The sequence below is a fragment of the Macrotis lagotis genome, chromosome 8 (assembly GCF_037893015.1).
Source record: "Macrotis lagotis isolate mMagLag1 chromosome 8, bilby.v1.9.chrom.fasta, whole genome shotgun sequence".
Taxonomy (NCBI): domain Eukaryota; kingdom Metazoa; phylum Chordata; class Mammalia; order Peramelemorphia; family Peramelidae; genus Macrotis; species Macrotis lagotis.
In genome coordinates, this window is record NC_133665.1 from 117464985 (window position 1) to 117481401 (window position 16417).

The following is a 16417-nucleotide window of genomic DNA, read 5'->3' on the forward strand; positions in this document are numbered from 1 at the left end:
CCCATTTAAATGTAAATTCAGTGTGAATAGCCCCTTATTTATTATACTTATGTTTCCCTAATTTAGTTCAGTGATTTGCAAATAGTAGGTATTTAATAAATATTTCTTAAATAATTGTTTGATATGTGCCTGGGATTATAATAGATATTTAGGCTATAACTAAAATGAATTAAATAATCCCTACTCACAGTGAGTTTACAATCTTATAGGAATTGTAGGGAGGATCATAAGATACAATGTATGTCAATTAGTTGGCTAATCTTCAAGGGTTAATCATATTTCAGCTATTATTATTATTATACTCCTTTGAGTTAAGAGGAGCTTATCCATGATGAGCTTATAACTAAGATTTCTATTTACTTTTGTTCTTATTCAATTTTCTTATCCCAACTCACTTTTAGTGATATAGGTCCTATATTTTGGTGAATTATTTTTATATTTAAGCTTGTTTCACTACATATTGTATTTTACTTTATTTTTTTCAACATACCATATCTTTCTTTCCTAGGAAAATTCGTCTACTGCTGTAAAGCCCTCTAGTTGTCAAGACAACCCAATTAGATAAAGCCCCCATGGCTTCTGAACCATGATTTCCATATATTGTCTTTCTTTTATGCTACTGTCTCATATTCCTACTCATAAAGACCAACCCTACCACTTCGCAGAATTACCTCCTTCTGATAATTATGTCCTTTATGGTCCAGAAAAGACTCTTAAGCTCCAAAAGATGAACCTTTAAAGAATTCCTACCTCGATTATAAGGAAAATAATTCTGATTAATATAATGTTATACTCTTACTAGCTTATTTGTGAAAGTATTCTCCAATTTAAGAAATGCTATTAGTTGAATTGGGATATTTTGTACTATGATGTCAAAATCATGTAATATATTTTCTTCATTTTGTAATGTTGAAAGGCTAATTGGTTTAGGATTATAGTCTTCCTAATTCACATTATTGTAAACTATATAAAAAGTTAGACTTTCAGCTGGTTTATTGTATCATCTTCCATTAGGCTAGTGGGTAACTGAACTGCATCATGACAAGAGAAGAATTAACAGTGGCAGGGAATTCTGGACTTGGATCCAACATTAAATATACTGCTCAATATCCAGAAAACAGCATTCTATTACTTAATGGAAGGCTATTTAGTCCCAATAGAAGGAAACAATCATTCAACATATATTTATTTAATGAAGCCTATGTACCAGGGGCTAGACTATGTTTTGAAGACAAAAAAGAAAAAACATAGATCTTGGCCTCAAAGGGCTGAATCATTTTTATCATTATGCATATTTTTGTATTTTAGAATCTTGGCCTATGGGTGACTCAGGGCAAAGTGCTAATGCTCTTATTGAAAGTCCTTGGAAATAAGCAGCCTTCTTTTTTCCAGGTTTCTAAGGAGGACTACAATATTTGAACCTGAACCATAAGTAAAAGTGATAGTAGAAAAGGGGTTCTTAATCTAAAGGTCAGTGACCACCAATGGGCAAATGGATAAATTTCAGGAGATCCTATGAACTTTGCTGAAAAGAAAAAAAAATTACTAAACTTCAGTTTCTAAAATAATCCCATTTATTTTATAATTTTCATTTGAAAAAAATTCTGTTAAGGAGTTCTTAGGCTTTACTAGAATGTCTAAAATATCCATGACACAAAATATAAAAGTCTTGTACAAGATTAATAGGATTGATAGTTACTTTGTGGGTATTTTTGGTTCAATCAGATTAATACAATTATACCCACTCTCCTTGCTTGATTACGTTTTACTATACATTAATTATAGATCCACAGAATCATAGCTGTGGAAAAGATCTCCATAGCCACCTAGTCCACCATGTTCTCCCACAAATAACCAACTTCAACAGATATAATAAGTGGCATGGTAACTTTCCTTGTTATCTTCCAGTGAAAAGAAATCCATTTTCTTAATTTTTCCATAATTTGATAACATTTGTCTTCATTTAATGCCTAGATTTCTTAAATTCACAAACAAATTTTAGAGTTCATTTTCATTTGTTTTCCTTTCTAGAAATATAGTTCTAGCCTGCTGCTTGGAAAGTAGATGGAAATATTTGCTTTCCTACTCAACTGCTTGTCTTACTACATTGACTAAATCTAATGATTGCTGAATGACATGTTGTTCCAGTCTAACTCATCAAACTTTTATTTTTGAAGGTTGATAGCATGAAAATGTTCACTGTTTTACATTCTTAAAACCCTTTGCTTTTTCTGGTCTGGGTCAGTCACTCCCTAGAGTTTTGTTTCTTTGCCTTAAGTAATTTGTAGAGGAAATGACTGAGAGGCTGGAGGGAAAGAACTAAGGGACATTGGTCCTTGCTCACAAACCTACAGGGTCATTTTGCTGTCTCACTACTGATAATAGCTATTCAAGCTCAATCTCTGGGTTCTTTCCATTCCAAGCTTTCATATATAAATCTATTTCAGAGAAGGAAGTGGCAGTCTCAATGTGAGAGAAATATTAGAAAGTATGATCTTGGTCTGTAGACACCACTAATATTTCATCTTGTTGGACAAGTATCTGGCCTATGAATAATGCAAAAATCACTGGTTGGCAAATAAAGGAAGAGTAAAACCACTGGGAAATAAAATGCATGTGTGGATTGGTGAAGGAATCTTTTTTTTTAAATATTGGCTGAGAAAAATTCAAATGAAAAATGACTTTTTAAAAATTCTTAGAAAATCACATGAAATTCTACTTGAAAGAGTAGGAAGAAGGAGGATTTATAGTATTAGTGTGAAAAAGAATATCAGATAAAGTTTTTGTTTGAAGAATAGAAACCAGTTAAAATTCCTCATTGCCTGGAATACTTAAAACTATGTCTAGAGTTCTCCCAACTATCCATATACTCTGTATTGTGTGTTGCTAAAATTTATGCATAAGACATTTGTGCTTAAGATGGAAAAAACCTAAATAGGAAAACTTAATAATGATAATTAAGTTTCCAAAACATATTTTATTTCATGCTATTAGTGGAGAGTATGCTTAAAAAAAGTTTGACTGACTGTAACCAGGCAGAAAAATGATCAACTTTTGGTTCAACTCCACAGTTTAATTGTATCCTTTTAAACCCCAAATCTTTATTTACTCTTAAACTTATATTTTTAATAAAATACACATGAATGAATAGGGATTTTAGAATTCCTTCATGCTGGGAAAATGGAAATGTTGGCTATAGAAATAAGACCATTAATGACCAGGGTTGAGATCTAACAAGAGTTGTGATGTTGCTGCTAATGCTCACATGATTCATTCTTCTTGGAGAGGATTTGGCAATCACTATTTGTGGCCCAGGGATTGTTGAGAAGCAGGATAGTTTGGTAGAAAGCTTTGGAGTCTAGAGACATAGATCTGCCTCTGGAGCTTCCACCCTGATGGTAGGTCATCATTGTGAGATTCAGTTTCTTTATCTGTAAAATGAGAATGAGAATAATAATGGTAATTCTTATAGGGTATATTTGTTTTTAGTAACATTCTTTGTAAACTTTAAATTCTTCAGTGGATATAGTCAATGGATAGATGATTTCATCATCTCTTGAAATGTTGAAGATCAAAACCTATCAACAATATCTCATCTTGTGTGATTTCTGTCCATGTTTTCTCGTATATACTAAAGAAGATCAATGAAATGCATTGAAGTACATTCCTCTCAATCTTTTACCTTTCCACAAGCATCAATATAACACTAAGTTATATTCTTTTTTCACACCACATGATTGGCCTATCTTCTTTTCATGATTATTGTTTCCTGAATTTTATTTTTATATAAAAGTGTGGATGGAATAATTTAACAATAACTTTTCATAATGATGCATTCAACTGTTAAACAATACCAAAAATCTTTGATATATTTACATAGGGAATTGATAGTCTCATATTGAAAATGCCTTAGTAGTTCCCAACCCCTCATTTTACATATGAAGAGAATTAGTTCCAGGAAAGTTAAGGCAATTTACCTAATTCACACAGGTAGGAAAAGTCATAAATGCAGTTTGAATGATGCTCCTTTGCCTCCATAGTCAACTATATTTTCATTGTTTCATTGCCTTCCTTCTTGTAGTATTGGTTATGAGCTGTAGGCAATGCAATAATTTCAATAAATCTCTAAAATTATTATCATTTATACATGATAGCATCAGCAATAGACTTGTGGTATTAAAAATACAGGTGTTTGTGTCAGGTTGCCATTGTTGAAAGTACTATCAGTTATATCACCCCACCAATTTTATTTAAGTCAGGCCTAGTGCAATGACTAACTGCAGAACCTGGGCAAGATCCTCTTCCAGTTGCTTTGTTATCAGATGGATGGGGACTTTTCAGTCATGCAGTTGTCCCAATGTAGATTCTTAACTGCATAATCTCCCTTTGTTTAACTTAGTCTGACTCTGTCTCCTTGCCCTATCATTAGCATGCTTTGGATCTCATTAAGGAAGTTTTAAAATATTGAGTTAGATTGATCTGAAGAAATTGCTCTTTCATTGATTACAAGGTGCACATGAAACAAATTCATTCTTTCATATGAATATTTCAATTTTTTGCAATAGGGTAATGTGTGAAACATATGAAGAATTTAAGATAAATACCTCAGAGAAAATCAATGAAAATGCACAATTTGGAAGTGAGCAGGCTATAATTTTATAACTAACAAAGAATTCTGAAGAAGAGAAGTAAAGGATGTCACCAAGAAATAATGGCTAGACTAACAAAAATGGACTGCTCACAAAGAAAAAAAAGTAAAAATAGCAAATAAATAGCCAAGAGTGCTCCAATGATATTTTTATATTATCTGGATAAAGTGATTAAAGGCTTCCAACATTTTTGGGTGGACTTTCTGTGGAATTTGTGGAAGGACAAAGATGAAAGTCATACAAGATGGACAGGTGCAGATGGATCCCTAACTGTATAGTAAGAGAGAATTCTTGAATCAATAATATCATGGTTTGACTTTAACATATCTCAGGGCTTGAGGGACTAGACATAGCATTATCAAGAAGCAGTGATTAATAGAGAATTTTTCAACTACATTGGCAAATATCTATGGTGAACCTGACTTCCTATTTTATACTTGATGATATTGATAATTAGAGTACTATTGAGCAGAATGGTTCTAATTATTTCAAAGATTCATAAATGATATTTAATCTATCAAAGGGCCATCTTCAAAGAGAGCTTTAACTTTCCATTTTTTATACAAGTTCATTTTTTATAATTTAAAATATTCATTATGAAACAGCAATGTGTAATACAACACCCATTCCTACTAAAAATAACAGAATATAGGAATAAATGAACTGTTCCTTAGAATGATAAGCAGTATCTATCTGAAAGTATCAACAGGCATTGTGCAGTGGGGATAAGCTAGAGGCATTTCCAATAAGATCAGGGGTGTGAAAAAGGATGCCCATTATCACCCCTATTATTCAATATTGTATTAGAAATGTTAGTTCCAGCAATAAGAAAAGAAAAAGAAATTGAATGAATTAGAACTGGGAAGGAAGAAGCAAAACTTTCACTCTTTGCAGATGACATGATGGTTTCCTAGAGAACCCTAAAAATCATCTTAAAAATTACTAGAAACAATTAGTAATTTTAGCAAAGTCATAGGATCGAAAATAAACTCACATAAATCCTCAGCATTTCCATATATTACTAGCAAGATACAACAGCAAGAGCTAAAAAGAGAAATCTCATTTAAAATAACTTCAGAGAATATAAAATGGGTATCTACCTGCCAAGGTGAACTCAGAAACTTTATGAAAAAAATTTCTTTTTTCACAGAAATTAAATCAGATTTAAATAACTGGGCATATATCAGCTGTTTGTGGATAGGCTGAGCTAATATAGTAAAAATGACAATTCTGCCTAAATTAACCTCCTTATTTAGTCCCTTACCAAACTTCTAAAAAATTAATGAGCTAGACAAATTAACTAAATTCATATGGAGAAACAAAAAGTCAAGAGAATCAAGGGATTTAATGAAAAAAATGCAAAAGAAAGTGACTTAGCCTTACCAGACCTAAAATTATATTATAAAGAATCAGTCATCAAAACTGTTTAATACCAGCTAGGAAATAGAATGGTGGATCAGTGGAATAGATTAGGTGCAAAAGGGACAGCAGGAAATGATTATACTAACCTGTTGTTTGATAAACCCAAAGAGTCCGGTTTCTGGGATAAGAACTCTTTGATAAAAAACAGACAAAAAAACTGTTGGGAAAATTGAAATTCAGTGGCAGAAACTTGGATTAGACCAACATCTCACAGCCTATACCAAGATAAGATCAAAATGGGTGCAGGATTTAGACATAAAAGACAATATTATAATAAAACTGGGAGAACAAGGAACAATTTACCTGTCAGGTCTATGGAAAGGGAAGCAGTTTTTGACCAAGGAAGATATGGAGAACATCTTTAAAAACAAACTAGATCATTTTGATTACGTTAAGTTAAAAGGCTTTGGCATAAACAAAATCACTGTAACCAAAATCAAAAGAAATGTTTAGTAAATTGGGAAACATTTTTACAACTAACATTTCTCACAAAAGACTCATTTCTAAAATATATAGAGAACTGAGTCAAATTTATAAAAACATGAGCCATTCCCCAATTGACAAATTGTCAAATGATATGCAAAGGTGATTTGCAGATGAGGAAATCAAAACTATCCATAGTCATATGAAAAATTTCCTTAATTATTGATAAGATAAATGCAAATTAAAGCATCTCTGAGGTATCATCTCACACCTCTCAGATTGGCCAATATGACCAGAAAGGACAATGATCATTGTTGGAAGGGATGTGGAAAATCTGAGACACTGATGCATTGTTGGTGGAGCTCTGAATTCATCCAACCTTTCTGGAGAGCAATTTGGAATTATGCCCAATGGGCAATAAAAATGTGGATCCCTTTTGATTCAACAATACCTCTACCACCTACTTTTGCACTTTTTTCATTAAATCCCTTGATATTCTTTTTGTTTCTCTATTATGAATTTATTTGCAATTTTTTTCCTATCTCATTAAAGTAATTTCTTGTAAGTTTGATTGGTAAAGCACTATTAGCTCAAACTATCCATGAGCAGTCGATACTTGCCCTGTTGTGATACCCTGAAGAGATCATGAAAAAGGGTAAAAACATCACTTGGACAAAAATATTCATAGCAGCCCTGTTTGTGGTAGCAAAGAATTGTAAATTGAGGGGATGTCCATCAAATGGGGAATGGCTGAACAAATTGAGGTATATGTATGTGATGGAACACTACTGTTTTATTAGAAACCAAGAGGGATGGGTTTTCAGAGAAACCTGCAAAGACCTTCATGAACTGATGCTGAGTGAGATGAGCAGAACCAGAAGAACACTGTACACCCTAACAGCAACATGAGCATGATGATCAACCTTAATGGACTTGCTCATTCCATCAGTGCAATGTAAAAATTACAGGCAATTTTAGGGTATCTGCCATGGAGAATAATACCCTCTATATCTGGAGAAAGAACAGTGGAGTTTAAATAAAGACCAAAGACTATTACCTTCAATTAAAAATTAAGTCTTATGTACTATATACCTTTGTTATATCTAATATTTTATTTTTTCCTCAAGAGTATGATTTTTTTTTCTCTTAACGCATTCAATTTTGATTCATGCATATCATCAAACAATGCAAAGACTATCAGATTGACTTCTCGGTGGGTAGGGGGGAAAGGAATGGAGAGTGGAGGCAAAAGTTTAAAATTAAAAAACCAAAAAATGATAGATAGAAACTTCTATTGTATATAATTGGAAAACAAAATATTTATATAATAAAAAATAATTTGATTTTTGCAAGTTGGTAAATATGTGTTGGGTATTGATGTTGCTTCATTCTCTATGGTGCCTTTTGGCAAAATATCGCTTTCCTGCTTATGATATTTGATTAATCTGTTTAATCTTTTGCATAGTCTGATATCATGGTTGCCCCCACAGCTTTTTTAAAAAAACTTCAGCTGAAGTATAATAAATTCTGCTCTTAAAAAAACAGAAATGTTCTGCTTTGCACATTTTGAGTATTTTTTCTATTTATACAATTATTTTTCTGTTATAGAAAATAATTCGTAAAAGTTGCCTATTCTCTCCTCATATTTTTTTCCTCTAAGGCATTCTTGATACATGAATAGATCATTCTCATCAAATCATCACAATAATGAAAAGTTAGCAACTTGGATCAATAGTTAATATTTATGTTCCCTTAATCATCTTGCTTCTAGAAAGAACCCATATGTGGGTTCTTTCCCCTCCAGTTGCATAGTATCTTCTCTCTCATACAAGTATGAATTATAGTAGATAATTTCAAAGGTTACATCAAACTAAAACTGCATTTTAATTTACAACTGCAAAAGTTCTTCAAATCCCCTACAGAATTGTATTATGTAAAGGTGACTGAATTTCACAATTGACTCATGATGATGCAGCCAAGTGTTAAACAATAGCAAATGTCTACACTGCTCTTTGATAAATTTACATAGGGAATTGATAATCCCATATTGAAAATGCCTTGGAAGTATATGTTGAATAAAAATAATTAGCTCAGGATCTTTTAATGTGATTTTCTTATGAAATCCTAGAATCAATTTACCTTGCTGCCATTTTTAGATAAATTTCAATCCTCATGCAGATCATTTTTAGTTTATTTAGTTTTGTGGGGTAGATTACATATCAAATGGAAAGCCATAGAAATACTGTGGAATTACTAGCTAAAATCTACTATCCTAGAGATTTATGATGAAATCTTTGTGCATCACAATGGAAAGATTTAGAAAGAATTTAAATTGTCACATTGTCTGCTCCTCAAAAGAAGTAAACTAACAAATAACTAGCTCCGCTTTGAACTTAGCCTGTAGGAAGATGCCAGAAATTTTTTTTTTTCCTGCGATCAGAGGGAAGAAAAATGTGTCCGAGTACTTAATTTGGAAATAAACTGGTTTCAGTTTTTGACTGTTAATTATAATCAGTATTTCTTTGGATAAATTGAATACTGTCTATGACTCCAGTTACTTTATAAAATTAGGAATTTGTATATGATAATCTGCAAGATCTCTTATTCAAATACTCAATGAATCTATGGTCATATCACAATAATATGAGTGTTACCTTCAGTAATGTAAATAACAACTTATTCTGCTTGCTTCTCCTGTAAGATTTGCTCTTACCATCAACTAAAGATTTAGAGTCCTCTAGTTCAGTCATATCTTTTTCAGAAGTGAAGATGATAGGTTCAGAGAGATACTATAATTTGCTGAATTCACACTGATAATACTTAAGCAACAAAAGAAAGTTTTGAACTAACATCCTCCATCTCCAAATCTATTTCTTTTTTTTTCCTTTACTTGGTTCTGTCTTGTTTGCACTTCTGTTTTATAAATTACCTCCTGGTCCTAGAAAAGTACAACACACATATTCATTATTTAAATAATATTTTTCAAAACCTTTTGTCACCTTGCATAATGTCTCTAATAAAAGGGAGATCATTTTATATTTAATTTTAAGTGTTATATTCATGGGTTGATTAAGACATGTTCTTACCTTATTATAATATCAGAACATATTATCATTTCCTTTCAATGGGATGGGTACTGATTTAAATGGAAGATGATTTGAGATGATCAAGGAAACATATCCATACTCTCTGGGTCTTCTTTTAAAAAGTATCATACTTTAAAAGTATTCTATTCAAGGATTTTGTAGAAATTCATATTATATTGAATTTTGTATTCTGATTGATAATATAAAGTAGCAAATGAGAATAGTGCATTCTAGCTACCTGGATCTAGAAAGATGGAAGCATTTTTATCTCTCTATATTCCATCATACCTCCATCATCTTTGGACTTTGGACTTGGCTAGAGGGGGGGACCATGTGTACTTCAGAATTTTCATGAATATTCCTCCTTTTCATCAACATTCTAGGCAGTTTTCCAGGAATAACTGTCAGTCTGTCTGCATAGGAGCTAAAGGTCAGCACAGATATTCATCAGTTAGACCATGGCTAAATGGTACTTTCTGAGTAACTCCCAAAGGAGAACTAAAGATTTACAAGAAATGAATTAGTTATCCCTTTGCCATATGCTTTATTGAGACTGGAATTTTTCTTGTCTTTGTGTGTGAATGTCCATGGACTTCTTTTTGGGGGGGGGGTGAGGGATTTTTTTTTTATTTAAGGCAATGGAGTTAAGTGACTGCTGAAAGTCATGCAGCTGGACAATTATTAAATGTTTGAGGTCAGATTTGAACTTGTGGGCCTCATGACTCCAAGGCCGTTGCTTTATCCACTGAGCCATGTAGCTGCCCCAGGGAGAGGTATTTTTTTCATTATAACTTTAGAAAATAACTTTTTCCAAGAGATATTTAAGAATGATTGATTAAATGATTCTCAACTTGTGGGGACACAACACAGGTAGAAACCAGTGAGATATAGCACTTGAAAAAAGATCTCTCAACTTCAAATGAAGGCATGATGATGATAGTGATATTTGTATGTCATTCTTAAAACCATGCTATCAGGGAGATGATGCCATGATAAAAACATGAATTTGAGTGGGGGGGGGTGCTGTACTAAATCACCACCCTCACTTTCTTCTCTGGAGCCATCTGAGTCAAGTGACCAGATATGAAACTGGATGTGAGCAAATCAAGGTTAAATGATTTGCCCAAGGTCACACAGCTAGTAAGTGTCTGAAGCTGGATTTCAGCCCAAGTCCTCTTGACTTTGGGATCAGTACTGAATCCAAATCATTAAAGCAATAAGAGTCTCAGATCACGAACTGAAAAGAAAAGGAAGTAGTGCTATAATAAAAATGTCCTAAAAATTATTAAAGGTTGGACATATGGATTCAATTAAAACATAAATGAATTCATGTCAATCTAATTCATATTAGACATATGTGGAATACAAAACCATTTAGGAAAATTATACCATGACATAAACATTACTGCAATGCCATTATAAAAATAGGATATGTCAGGGAATGGTCTACAATTTTGACTGTGTTGCATCTCTTACTTTTTCCTCAATTGTCCTTGTCAATACAGTGGCAGAAAAATGACAAAGCTTCATGTGACTATGAATTCTCAGATTTCTTAGAATATTTTAGTGAGCTCTAGAGGCTGGAAGCCCACAAGCTGAGTATACCTTTCATAACAATTTATTTTTAGTATTATCTTTTTTTATAAGTTTTGAGTTTTAAGTTATCATCTTCCCTCCCCTGCTGTATCCCCTGAGAAGGCAAAAAATCAATTACACATATGAAATCTTATAAAACAATCCTTTGGAATTGTCTTGGAGGTGTTTAGAGGAGTTAAGTTGTTCAAAGTTGATCAGCATTATAACATTGCTGGTACTGTGTACAATGATCTTAGTTCTTATTTCAGTTTTCATCCCTTCATATATGTCATGCACTTTTTTTCTGAAATCACCCCATCATTTTTTATAGCACAATAAACTCTGTCAGAATCATATGACATACTTTTTAAATCATTCTCCATCAATAAATATCCCCTCAATTTCCAGTTCTTTGATACCACAGCTGTTATAAATATTTTATATGTAAAGGTCCTTTTCCTTTTTCTTCTGATCTATTTAGGATAATAGAATCATAGAAATATTTCTGGGTTAAGGGATATACAGAGTTTTGCATCCCTATGAGTATAGTTCAAAATTGTTCCCCAGAATAGCTGGATCAGTTCACTATTTCATTAACAATTCATTTGTATACCTCTTTTTTCTTAGTCCCTCCAGATTTTGTCATTTTTGATAGGTGTGAGGTAGTAACTGAGTTATTTTAATGTACTGAATTCCTTCCGATTTCTCTTTGTTATCTTGTGATGCTTTTCTTGAGTTTTGTATTTGAAAGTAATTTTGTAAAAAATCAGCTCTAGTCTTTTCATTAGGATTGCCTCATTAAATGTATATTTTTCTTCTGAAGGATTAATTCTCAGTTTATCTAGATAGGTAATTCTTGGTTTGTTATTCCAACTTCTTTGCCTTTCAGAATATCATATTTCAAGACCTCCAGTCCCCTAATGTGGAAGCTGCTTTATCTTTTGTTATCCTGACTGTATCTTCAATATATTTAAATTACTTCTTTCTGACTTCTGACATATTTTCTTCTTGACCTGGAAGTTCAGGAAATTTGACTATAATATTCTAATGAATTTTCATTTTTGAATTCCTTTCAGGAGGTGATTGGTAGATTTTTTTCAATTTCTATTTTGCCTATGATATCAGGATAATTTTTTCTGTGAGTATTTCTTGGAAAATGAAGTCTAAACACTGTTTTAAAATAATTTTCAAGTAGTCTAATAATTATCAAGTTGTTTTGCCATGATCTATATTCCAGTTTTATCAAGGAATTATTTTACATTTTCTTCTGTAATTGTGTCATTCATTCTATCATATCTTCATGGTTCATTAAATCATTATCTTCTAGTTGTCCAATTAGGGTCTTATTGTCAGCTCTGAATTTTTGTAGCTCTTCTTTCCATTTGTTCACTTCTTTTTAAAGAATTCTTCAATTCAGTTGATCTTCATGTGTCTTTAACCATTTGGTCAGCTGTTTTTAAAGTGTTTTTTTTTCTCAGGGATTTTGCGTGTCTTTTAGAACTGCTTTCATTTTCTTTTCATAATTTCATATATTTTCTTGTATTACTTTCCCCATTTTTTCGATTCTTATATCTATTTTTTAAAATCATTTCCAGGAATTTTGTTGGCTTTGTGTCCAAAGAGCATTTTTTCCTTTAAGATTTTGGTTGCAGCTGTTTTCACTTTAATACCTTCTCAGTGTGTGTCTTTCTCATCTCTTTGACAGAAGTAGCTTTTTTATCAGAAGATTTTTTTTTGTATTTGCTTATTTTTCAAGTCTATATCTTGACTTTGAACTTTATGCTAAACTTGGTCTCTGCTCACCTGAGTGTCCCAAGGTTTAAGTTTTATTTTGTTTGTTTTGCTGCTTTCAGAGCTAGTTCTGAGGGTATGAAAGTTTTGGGAGTTTACAATGTGGGGTGGTTTTGGAAAAAAAAACTCACCACTGTTCTCCTGGTCTGCACTCTTAAACAGGAAGGGCTTCTGTTTTGTTGTAGCCACAAACACTGAAGGTCATCGTGGTCCTGGATCTGACTCAGAATTACTATGGCCAATAGGGTTTACAGTTGGTGTTAGTTCCACTCTGTGCCAGGAAAAAAAAAAAGCAATTACTATTTTGACCATTGTCAAATTTTTACCATTTAATGCCTCTAGACTGAGATCCTCGAAAAGTACTTTTGTTGCTGCTATCATGTACCTATGTCACAGACAGACCTTCACCCCATTGTTAACAGTTTCCATAATCCTTCTAATTCTTCTTAGGCTGAAAAAAATGTCTCATCATGATCTTTTGTTGACTTTGATACTGCAAACTCTAATTTTGGGCATTAATTTAAAATTATTTGGAGGGAAATGTGAGAATTCAGCCGAGTTACTTCATTTAATCCAATATCTTGACTGTATTTCTGACTTATATTTCAAGCAAGTGTCTTCATACATTAGTTAGCATTCTATGAGTCAATGGAGAGAGAGAGAGAGAGAGAGAGAGAGAGAGAGAGAGAGAGAGAGAGAGAGAGAGAGAAATGGGGCTTTCCTCAAAGTCAAAATTCAAACATGAAATATAATCAAAATTATCTGTGAGAATATAGAAAGAGAAAAAAAATTATAAATAGTGATAACCATAGTCCAAGTTCTGAAACAGGTGATATATTAAAATAAAGTAACATATAATTAAAATCAAGAACTGAGCCAACAGTAAATTAGTATTTTAATGATATTTCAAAATCTTTAATTTTATTGGTGTGAGTTCAGTAAGCACTACCACAACAATATAGATTGAAACTCCTGTATGCCTTCTTATATGAACTTCAAGAACTGTTGTGATTTAAAGAAAATAAAATATTACCTTTGTTCAACCTAGTTAAAACACTCTTTGAATTTAACCAAACTGACCTTCAGACAACAGTCAAACTAACCACAAATAGAACCATAATTAAAACCTTCCCAACTTGGTTGAAGATGTTCTAGGTCCTCTACAAGTATCAATGACAAAATATGAAAGTAGGACTTTTGTTCAACTTATCAACAATACTTAATCAGTAATAGCAACAGAAGGAACAATTGCAATAAATAATATTAATAACTCATTTATTATACTATATTCAATTATAGATTCATTGTCTACAAAATGTTTTTCATTTTCATTATTTCATTTGTCACATTGTTTCTTTTTTATATTTTATATACCCTCTATTTAGAGTTTCATATTGGTCAGATTAACTTTCATATAGTCATAGTAAATTGTATTAATCATTATTTATAAACTTCAGGGACTTGTAATTGCCAAAAGACTAACGTCCAAACTCTTTATCTTTGCATTAAAAGCATCAACAGCTTATCTTCAAAGTTCCATTTTGCTTATTGTACAATCAGCATGATGCTGTCAAGAGAATACTGCTCTAACACTCAGAATACTGTGGCCAAAATTCCCACTCCTAATCCTACTAGCCTTTTTTAAACCATTGCTAAGTCATTTATCCTCTTCCATCCTTACTTTACTCATGAGTAATGATGTATGAGTAATATATATGAGTAATAATTATGTATGATGTATGAAGTAATATACATATACATACATAATAATTATCTGTAATTCAAGTTACAATTGGGAGCAAAAGAATTTTTGTAACTATTGCACCAGTTCCCATAATGTATTTTATGATCCAGTCAAAATTACCTGACTCCAAGAATTACCTTTCCAGCCTTTGTTCCTTTGTTTATAATATTCCTTGCGCCCGGAATGATCTATAACATTCTAGACAAGGAGAAATACTATTCCATCTTCACAATTTAAATCAGACTATTACATACAGGACACATACACTCACATAATTTGTTAACTCTAGATTAGGAATTCCAGAAAGAAAATGCTTTTCATAGGACTAAGAGACTGAGAACTGGAAGGAAACTTAGATTATATAGTTTATCCATACCATTTCATTTTATAGATGAGAAGACAGAGATTTATAAGGAAAACTGTCCAAAGGTCATGTGTTCACATGAGTAGGAAAATCTCTTTCTCCTCACAACTATTCAAGTAATTCATAGTACTCATTTTAAAGATGAAGTGGGGAGTGAGGCTTGTACTTTCACAAATTTAAAGAATTCTGGTTATGGACATTTATACCCCTGATGAAAATTAGCAACTGATCTGTAATTTATATTTTTAGCTGGATAGAGACCTGACTTCACCACCTAAACAGTGAAACTATGTGAGAAGCTGTGCTTACTCCTAGTACTTAAAAATTCCAAGCCTGACAGAGATTCTATCTCCCATACCATGCCTTCTCTTTTTTTTCTTTAATTTTTGAATGTATAGATTAATGTATATTTTGTATTTGTATAGCTGTCTTATTTCCCAAGATCATTCTACTAACAGAATAGATATGAGATCTGGAGAACAGACTCTAATTTATCTTTGCTCTCACTATACTAAGGGATCCTTACCTATGATTGAGGGCAGAAAAATTTTAATTTTCAGTGAGGTAATTATTCTAAGGCAGATAGTTTAATTCAAAGTAAATTTGAAATAGCAGGTCCTGGTAAATAAAGGGAGAAGAAATGGAAGTAGTATGAGATTTGATAGTCTTGTGTTTAAAGGTAAGAACAGAGAGCATATACAGCCATGAAATTAAAAGGCACATGATCCTTGGAATGAAAATTATGAAAATCTGGGTAGCATACTAAAAAGCAGAAATATACCTGTCAATAAATGTCAACAGTCAAAACTATGCTTGTTATGACTGTGAAATTTGAAAAGTAAGGAAAACTAAGCTCTCAAAATTAGTACTTTCAAACTGTGGTGATTTTTTTCTTTTTTCTTTTTTAAAATTAATTTGTTTTCATCTTTATGCACATGTATATTTTTAAATTACAAAATTTCCTTCCACCCTCAGATGCAAATAGTCAAGTTAACATTGTATATACATATTTTGATAAACATGTTTGCAAATTGGTAATTTTCGGTATGAGGAATAAGGATTAAGAGAAGGAGATATATGATATAATTTTTATAAAGTGTTCATCAGATTCTGAAGGGTTGTTTTATGTTTGTTTCTTTTGTTTTTTATCCTCTGAATGGGGACAACATAATCCATAGCCTGACCAATACACTTGTCCTAGCTCTCTGGATTGCTGAAAGGGGCTGCTCCTTTCAAGGTTGCTCATCTCACAATGTTGTTGTTGATGTGTACAATGTCCTCTTGGTTCTATTTCCTTTGTTCAGTATCAGCTCCTGAAAGTCATTCCATGATTCTCTAGAATCCCACCATTTATGGTTTCTTC

At 32.2% G+C, this 16417-nt stretch overlaps 1 long non-coding RNA gene across 1 annotated transcript in view; it reads right to left on the reverse strand.

Annotated features, from left to right (window-relative positions):
• LOC141496116 (uncharacterized) overlaps window positions 1–9891 on the reverse strand; it is a 120256-nt gene extending 110365 nt beyond the window's left edge. The window contains exons 1-2 of the long non-coding RNA XR_012470938.1: window positions 9581–9891; window positions 3266–3431 (exon numbers count right to left, since the gene is read on the reverse strand). This is a non-coding gene — a long non-coding RNA (uncharacterized LOC141496116). The remainder of the gene's footprint in view (window positions 1–3265; window positions 3432–9580) is intronic.
• Between the last annotated feature and the right edge of the window lie 6526 nt (window positions 9892–16417).